A 10,139-nucleotide genomic window follows, 5' to 3' on the forward strand; every position below is an offset into this window, starting at 1 on the left:
GCTCTTGTTTGTATCCCATTCATAACTAGGCATTCCAAGGAATTTTCTTATTTCTTGAAAGAATAAATGAGTTAACAATGATTCAAATACGAATGTTGTAGTCTTACTTTTCTTGATTCTTTCCAAGTTATCAATCAACTGTTGCTTAAGGATTTTTCATATATTGACTTTTTCATTTTCTATAGTCATCATATAGGCTGCATGAGTAAATCCAACAGGTATCGAGTTCACCCCAGAACTCTAGCTCATTTTGTAACCAATTATTTTGCTAATCAATCTCACATCAATTTGCTTAATCAAATCCAATTTCATGTTCCTCACATTTGATACAAACTCTATGTTTGTCTTGAATTTATTAGCATTCTTTTCTTTTATAGGATTACCACCTTCGTTGATCAACCTAGTAAGTTTATAGATCATATCATTGTCAATCATCACAATAATTTCACCTACCCAGAACATGATATCATGAATCCTGCTCAGTATGATTTTGGTCCACTCATGTTGATCAAATTCTTCAAAAACATGTGTTTAGTAATGTTAAGGTTCTCCAAGTGCTTAAACACTTGTTTGAAAGAAAAATCATTGTTGTAAACTAAGTTCATGTCCTTGTGAAAGACATTATCCCCAATTGACTCAAATTTTTAGTGGATGTATGTAGAGATGTCTTCTACATGTGAAACCTTACTAGGAACTTGTGAAAAAGCTCCAAATGGATCATCCTGAAGTGAAATGTAAGGGTGCTTCTTGAATTTATACCTAGACCTCTTGTTAACATCACATACAACTGGACTTTCCATACTTACAAAATTAAAACCTTCACTTCTCCTAAAAACATGATTTCACAAGTGAAAAATACCTTTTAAAATTGCAAAACTAGGCATTCAGTGAATTTTCTTGCAATATGATTTCAATTACCTCAAAATTGCTTCACAAATTTGCTTCCAAGGTCTCTTTTATAGGAGTTGATGAAATTCAACTCCGTAGTCACCAAGATCACCTACATGCAAAATAACCTGTCGAAGGGAAACAAGAAGGAAGAGGTGGAGCTTGGAAAAATCCAAAACAGACATGAGAGAGAAAATATGCAAAACAATGAAATTGTATTTACAATGAGAATGTGTTGTGAGATACAATGAGAGAGCCCAAATATAAAGGCCTCATGGAAGCTTGTAGGACAAGCTGGAAGGTGGTAGAAGATAAGGTTGACAACCAAGCATCCACAAAAAGGTGGAACATGCTAGAAGGGAACAAACTCCCGTGTTGTCAGCGACTCATCACTACATGCATTAACCTAAGTAAGCTTAAGTAAATATAATAAATAATAAATAAATAAATAATTATTTACTCTAACACCCCCCCTTAAGTGCAACTTAGGGGAATGCCTTAAGCTCACAAAACTAAGATGAAAATGCAGAATGGGTCCTGAAAATGAGGCCATGTTAGGTACCCATGTACAATGCAAAGAGATGCAACCTCTAAAAATGGGGAAAGAGAGAAAACCACATGGGAAAAACCCTCCCCCAAAAAGAGGTAAGAACCTAGTGAAGAACTGAAGAAGCCTCCAACTAGGGGAATGTTCCCTGAAATAGGAATAAGGAGTGATCATGAAGAGCATCAATGAAGCAAGAAGAAGCTACAAAATTTTCCATTAGAAAGAAACTGCTGATCTGAAGAACCTCTATGGAAGAAGAAGGCACAAATCGAGCGTGTCTATATGGTAGATGATCCATCTCACCAAAATACATAGGTAGCCAACCATTGCAATCGCATTGTATATAGGATCAACCACTAAATACATAGCTCACACTATCAAACCATCGAACCATGGATGCATTAGAACAACATAAACCTCCCTTAATGCAGATGAGGTGAGATGATAGGCAACTGAGAAGGTGGGCCAAAAATCTCCTGCAGATGAACCAAGAACGAAGAGAGAGGAAGATGTACAAACACCTATAAAGACACAGTCACAATGACGCTGCATGGGGCTAATGTTGTGGAAGGGACACTCACTTGACAAAGGCAGAAGGCCTAAAACAACAAACAACTATCCCCCCCATGGTGCTTTATAAAAATAGTGCATGTACAACTATCTCAAAAATAACGTTCATGAACTCGAATGCAAAAGTGACACCTTATCTCAAGGCGTATACAAAAGAGCTTACAAATGATGTCTACAATGATCAAAATAAGAAAAAAGCTAACACAAATGAAAGTACATCCTAAAACAAAAGAAACCATGCCAGGAAAATGACCCTCAGACCTAAAACACCCAAGATATCCACCATAGAGAAAAAATGCCAAAAAAATGATAGAAAGAGCATGGGCCAAAACCTAAGGAAAAATACTACATTTATGAAAAGATGACAAAACCAACTTTCCAAAAATATAACATTTTCAAAAAACTGACATGGGATGCAAAAGATATGCATGCCAGAGTTAAAAATAGAACTTCAGACTTCAACTAAAAAAATGGGCAACAAAACTGCATCAAAACATAAAAATACCTACACTAATGTCTCTGTCTCAGAACCAGCTTTTTGACACTTCTTTCGGGTCGAAAAAATACCTTCGTATGCTCAAGTTATGGCCAAAAAACCACAAGTAGATCCAAAAATACCCTTGGAGAGGTGCAAGAGGCTCAAGATGCAGTGATGTCATGCTGATGTTAGCAAACAACGAGCTTAAAATTGACAGTTAAATGGTCGTCGCTGCCACATGTCACATGCGAGTTGGCTCAAGGTGCTCCAAAAAAATGCTCTTCCCCTAGATTGAAGAAAAATGCACAAACAAACTAGGGTTTGTCTCTGAATTGAAGCTTTAAAAATCCTTCAACGAAGCAGCAACAAGGAGGCTCTGATACCATGTAGGAGTTGATGAAATCCAACTCTGCAGTTGCCAAGATCACCTACATGCAAAATAACCTGTCGAAGGGGAACCAAGAAGGAAGAGGTGGAGCTTGGAAAAACCCAAAACGAACATGAGAGAGAAAATATGCAAAACAATGAAATTGTATTTACAATGAGAATGCGTTGTGAGATACAATGAGAGAGCCCAAATATAAAGGCCTCATGGAAGCTTGTAGAACAAGTTGAAAGGTGGTAGAAGATAAGGTTGACAACCAAGCATCCACAAAAAGGTGGAACATGCTAGAAGGGAACAAACTCCCATGTTGTCAACAACTCATCACTACATGCATTAAATACTAAATATTAAATAAATGCATTAACCCAAGTAAGCTTAAGTAAATGAAATAATTAATTGATAATTAATTAATTATTTACTCTAACATCTTCTACTCTTTGCATGATCAAATGGTGTCCATTCAATCAATTTCAACCATTATATTTGATTCACTTCAATTCTGCATTAATTGCGCAAGTACATAGAGCTTAAAAAGCTGTTTTGTTTTAACTAGAGAACTATTTTATGTTTGTGCACTTACATATGAACTAAAAAATGCATACTCTTAAATATAGCTTCATTTTATCCATATCAACCTTCTCTAAACTTCACAAGTCTTCATTCAATCTCATAGGGGCTAAATAATTTTTTGATGTAATTTCCCTTTTACTTTTTTATAAATAAACTATTTACATTGGTAAGGGTTTGTCAGAAACTATTATAGACTTCAACTTATTTTTAGATGCATCACTTGTCTTCTTCTTTACCCATATTTGTGTGCTTTCTTGGGACTTAGCCTTAACAAATGTTCATTGAAGTTCTCTACATGCTCTTTCACATTTTCTTTTTGTCTATCATTGATATTGTTAGTAAACAGTTTTGTCCTTCCAAAATTAAATACAAAGAATGACTACAAATGCCCAAATAGAAGAACAACTGCCACTAATGGTTGGAAATACTATCATGAGATTGATAGCTTTCCTCTGAATTGAGAGGTACAACTCCCTCTTAGAAAGATATTCAAAGAATTTTAATAGCTGGTTATGCCTTTTACCAGAAGACACCAAGGCTTTCTAACATCCACTCATCAATATGAGATGAACGTGATTATAAGGTTAGTAAGTTGATAATGAGAGAAAAACCAACAAATAGCCATAGGACTATCTACCAAGTCTTTCACATTGCAGAGAAAATTGGGAGAGAGAAAGCTATAAACATCTTTATGCAAAAGTGCGAATACATAACCATAAGATTGCATATATCACATCTGACATAATAATAAAGAATTGCATCTAAAATAGAAATAAAAGGACTCCAAAATCCTTTCAGATCAGAAACACAAATGCATATGACTATAAAATCAAACACACTAATGTCCCTCTTTATTTTAGAGGCATGATAAAACAATAATAGTACTGTTTCATCCCCTTATTACAATCAACCTGCAAAAAATGAAACTGCTTCCTCTACTACAAAATAGAAATATCTTCTCCCTCTAGTAGTAGCTATAGAACTTCTCCATAGAAAAAGAAGAACCCCTACCTTATTATTCTCTGTACTATTTATCTTCTCTTTCTGTCCATTCTTTTTCAGTTTGAATAACTGTTTCTTGAAACTGCTCCCAACCTTTCATATTCCACTGTCCATTATTGAGTAAGAGTGATGTATCAAAAAATATAAACATAATGTTTAATAAACATTATGATATTTCTTACATTTTTCCAAACTCCTCTTATGGACACCTGCCACTACAAAAATGAATTGGATGTGCATGTTGGATAGGTGGCATGTGCTGGTTACAGATTGCAATCATAATCCTGTAACTGTCATTAATATACTGCTACACTTAAACAATCATAAATTTTGATCCGTTATGAAAATTGCAAAATGGTTTAGAGGGAATTTAGATAACTAGGTTTTCTCAAACATATCCGAAATTCAGCTCAATCCAACGGTTGGATTAAAATATGTGGGCCCTGCAACATGACTATTTTTCTGATTGCAGAACATTTTGCATTTGCTGGTATGTTGACAGATCCGCATACAGTCCATAATAACTTTTGACTTTGACCAAATTTTGAAAATCACTTCTGTGAAGATTTAAAAAACTTGATTTTCTACAACATATCAAAAATTAGGCAAAATCCGACAGTGGGATAAAAAGTTATGCTCCCCGGATTGTGACTATTATTTTAATGTAGACAAAAATCTGTAGTTACAGGCTTTATTAAAACTGACAACAATATATACACCAATACCTGCACTTGAATCTCATGTTGGAATTTACTTGTAAGTTGCATAAGAGCCTTTCTATTATGTCTCCACCGTAAATGCCCATATTCATTTACAAATTTATCAAGCGCTTGGAAAGCCAAAACATATTACTTATAATGAATAAGGCCCGATTTTGAATTCATATCCTCCATTATCATCAATGCATCTTTTGTGGTAGATAAAAATGATTTTCTTTGAATTCCATCTCATCTCATTATCCACCATCCTCTTCTGGCCTCGGGTCTTAGACTTGGAACTTTGAAACAGGGTCTAAGCTTGATTTTGAATTTGAGCCACACATTCCAACTGCTGAATCTGGGTCATTGATCTGTGAACTGCATACTTGAAACTGTCCATGAGCTTTGAACTTAAGAACGATGGATTCTTTTCAGGCTTCACCATTTCAAATACAATTTTGAAGCTCCCAATCTTGGTTGAATCATAATGATTCACGAACTTCTGATTGCTACGGCTGAAACTGAAACTTTGAATTGAGCACTGCATTTTGCACTGATTCCAAAATAAACTCAAAGTTGAAGTTGAACTAACCTGAAACTTCAACTTCAACTTCAACCTCACCATATGTGAATAGGAACGCTGACAAATAGGAGAATGACTGGCCTATTTTTAATATTTTGTGCTAATGACAGAACTTGAAGTTGAACTTGAACTGGCTAGAAGATTCAACTTCGACTTCAACACTCAAGAGTATATTATGAACTCACTGGACTTGAAGTTGAACTGACCCAAAGGTTCAACTTCAACTTCAACTTGGGCACTCCCACGACTTGAATTTTTGACGTTAAGGCTGAAGAAAAATATAAGTGTAACATATATTATCATTCCTTCTCACATTGATGTTAACATTCCTTCTATAGTTAGGTATCCTTGTATTATGTGATCTCATGTTATTTGGCATTCTCATTTTCATCCTACAAAATCTTTCTATATGTATCATATTATTACAAATATGACATGTTATCACATTGCTTCCATATCTAGGTCCTAAATGATTGATCAGTAATCTGCAATATGTCCAAAGTTGTTGCACTTATAACACATTATTCCATTTCTTATGAAATTAGTTACACATATAGGTATACTAGCTATAGGGTTAGTACCTTGATACATATTATTATTATTAAATCTACGTTTCCTACATTCATTAGCTCTATGTCCATAAGCATAAAAATATAACATTAACAAGAGATAGGATTAGTATACTTACCTGTATATTCCTTCATGTGACCAATTTCATTGCATGCAAAGCATCTTCTAGTAAATTATCTTCTCATCTCTTTCGGTTGTTGAGATTGTTTAGGTGCTTAATTTTTTAGATCTTCTTGTTGTTGTTCAAGTTGTTGGATCACAATATCTAGTTCCTCAATAACTTCAAATCTCTTAGATGTTTCACCTTCATAGTAACCAATACTAGTCTTATCATAAGTAGGTCTTTGTGCCATTATATTCTCATCAAGCTTTTTAGTGTTGGAATACAATTTCTCAAGATGCTGCTATGTTTGTGTCAGCTATCCTTTCACAATAGTTTTATACTTCTTAAGTTTTGTATATTATAACTTTGTAGTCTCAAGCTCATATGTCACCTTGGTAAGTTTCAATTTTAGGTTTGCATTCTTAGATCTCAAATCTAATTAAATTTTCTTCGCATCTTCAATTAAACTCATTTTAAGATTGGTAATTTCATGCTTTAGGATCTCATTCTCCTTCTTTATCTTAGAAACTACATCACTATCCTTGGTTTGATAATTTGGCCCATTCTTCATGGAATTAGTAGATTCAATTTGCTCTTTTAAATTTTGAATGGTAAATTTTTCCTCTTTATATTTGTTCATCAGATTGTCTTTTTCTTTTGAGATTATATCAATTTCCTCAAGAGCTTCCTCTAGATTCTTCTGCAATTGACCCATATCCATAGAGATCTTACTCAAGATGTTAGGCCTCCTCTAAGTAATTGATATTTGATACCAATTGTTAGAAATAATCAATTTTCCACAAACTTTTGCCCAATTATGGATATATTTAACAATCTTAAAATATGCACATGGCATCAAACTAAAAGGTAAACAGAGCAAAAACACAATGCAACTCATAACACCAATTTTTGTTAACAAGGAAACTTAGCTAAGGGAAAACCTTAGTGGGGATGGTACCCAGAAAATGTTCCACGAGTCAAAAGTATATTGTGAAAGATATTGACCCTGCTAGGAGACTATTGCATCCATATAGTGTCTCTATCCTTCTTAGAGGACTAGGCCATTTTAGAAGTCTCAACCCTGCTAGTAGTTGGTATTACAATTACAAAATTAGGAAGATGGGCCCACTTCTCAAACATGCATTTGCAATGACATATTTTGTACATAAAAGGTATATGTACAAAAACCTCTCACAATGCTGATATTGATTTGCCCTTTGCAACTCTTTGTACATATCTCCACATATACTATCCTTTCTCTACTCAAACACAACATTCATATCATATAACAAGTGCATTTTAACACTCTCGAGAGTTCTCAGAGGAAGAAGTAGTAGTAGTTCCACTATAGAGGAAGAAAAGGTTGAGAACCATAAATCATCCTAAATAAGAACATCCTTTTTCATCTCTTCCTTGTCCACAAGAGGAATGGATGCCTTCTTTGCACTCCAAGCCTCCATTTCCACCTCAAAGGGAACCAACACCTTCTACAACATCACTACCACATCCATTCCCAAACAAACACACCAATGTTCCTTCAAGAAACAAGAAGAGACACCTAGTGAAAAATGTAAGCCCAACATAGTAAATGTAAAGTGATATTTAATATGTGATTCCATGGGTAATAAATTTAGGGTTAGGGTTACCTAATGATGAGAAGTGTATGTATATAGTAGAGAGTTGTTTTGCAAGTATAGGTGAAGAGTTTTGTTTGACAAGGGTTGTGCTCTAAAGATGGTAGCTGAAAGTTTGTTGGGAGATGCATATGGTGAACTAAATAGATTTTTTAAAAGAAATTATGGAAATCTATTTACAAAATATTCTACTTGGTTAATCCTAACAGGTTGATAAGTTAAAAATCTCTATCAAGCTCAATGTTAACAAGTGAGCAATATCTTTTGTAGGATCTGAAGATAATTCCTTTAACATGGTGGCTCATTAATTTGAGTTCAAAAATTATTTCATAAGTTAATCTTAACATATAAAAAATCTTAAATGGATAGGGGCTAAATCCCTTGACTGAGTGACTCCTAACAGGGTATGTTCTTAAGTAGTTGTTATAATAAGCTTCTAACAGGGACATGCTTTTAATCGAGCACATTTTAGAAGAGTGAAAATAATTGTGTGTAATAAGGAAGAACATGTAGAATTTAATGTATGACAAGATGATTTGATCCTTTCTTAGGATAATATTAATAAATCTTGTGCCTTAGATGGTGAGGTCATGGATGTCATAATCACATCCTTTAATCTTATAATTATCAAATTAGATGTGTGTTAGAGTTGTACATTATAACAATGTTTCCAAATTAAGGGGTTTATACACTAAAGATAGTGATTTGTAATTTTGGTTTCACTCTATTAGATATCTTAGGATTTTCTTCCTATTCTTGAACTCTAAATTGAAACACTTTCTATTAGAATGGTCATGAATGATGTTGGACAAAAGATTAACATGTTTATGCCTAATGCAACCAATAGTCTTATAGAACCATAAGAGTCAGTCAATCCGTGTCTCACACCCTGCGAGGGACACTAACCCACTACCAACAATCCCCCTCCTAGTGTCACTCATGGAAAATTGCATGGATTCAAACCTGAGACCTGGCTCTGATACTACTTATTAGAATGTTCAGGATTTTTGTTGCACACAAATATCTACATCCTAATGTCTATTACAACTAGAATAGTTTTATGGAACCATAGGAGGCAGTTGACCCATGTTGTGAACCCCGCGGGGACATTGGCCCACTACCAACACTTACCTATTATTCTTAAAAAATTATATTTAAACAAGAACTAAGATAATTTAGAAAGTATAAAACATAACCAAATTAAGATTAACCCATGAATTCTTAAACTTAAACTACTACTAACTAAATTTAAATAAAATATAATACTCATATATAGTTTAAATTATAAAACTATTTTTGTTGAAAAGAAACAAATTTATATTTGCAAGGAATTGAAACAACATTAGTATAAATAAAAATAGTAATAAAATGAAGCTAAATTCTTGGAATAGATATAATAAAGCCTATGTTTAATCTTTACTTCTATCACAATTTCTACATTCCACTAAAACTATAACACATTGTTGAACAGGTAGAATAACTAAGTGGCAAATTAGTTATTCTAAAAAAATTCTAAGGATTTTTTTGTATTAGTAAAGTCACAAACCAAACAAATGATAATAAGAGTTACATCTATATCAACGTTTTTCTATCGGTAACCACGTCAAATAGTTATAATACATGTAAACATGAAAGCACAAAAACATCACCACAAAATACACTAATTACATGGATTCTTGGAGGAAAAACATGGAGAAACTAATTCTCATGAAATAAATAATGGTTAAGGTGAAATTGGTTAAGATATTTTTTAAACATGGCTCAAGATTGATTTTCTCATTGTTATTTGTCTCACTATTGGTTGGCCCATTGTCAGTCAGGTCACTTGATCTTATATAATGGATACACAACAAAAAATATGTTTATAGGAAAAAAACATGAATTGATAAGTTTGCATTTGAATATGCATGGAATAGTTCAATAATAAAGCTTAGGCAGCACATTAAATAGTAGATCTTAATGTTGACCTTCTCTCTATATAATATTGTTTGATCCACTAAACTTTTGTATGCAAGGAACTTCTTGATCTTACACTTCATTGCTTCACAAACCTCTACTTACATACATCACCTTAAAAATCTCTCTTATAGAATTTCACTATATCTTCTTCT

This window comes from Cupressus sempervirens, chromosome 3 (assembly GCF_028749045.1).
Source record: "Cupressus sempervirens isolate cs-2001-9-10 chromosome 3, ASM2874904v1, whole genome shotgun sequence".
Taxonomy (NCBI): Eukaryota; Viridiplantae; Streptophyta; class Pinopsida; order Cupressales; family Cupressaceae; genus Cupressus; species Cupressus sempervirens.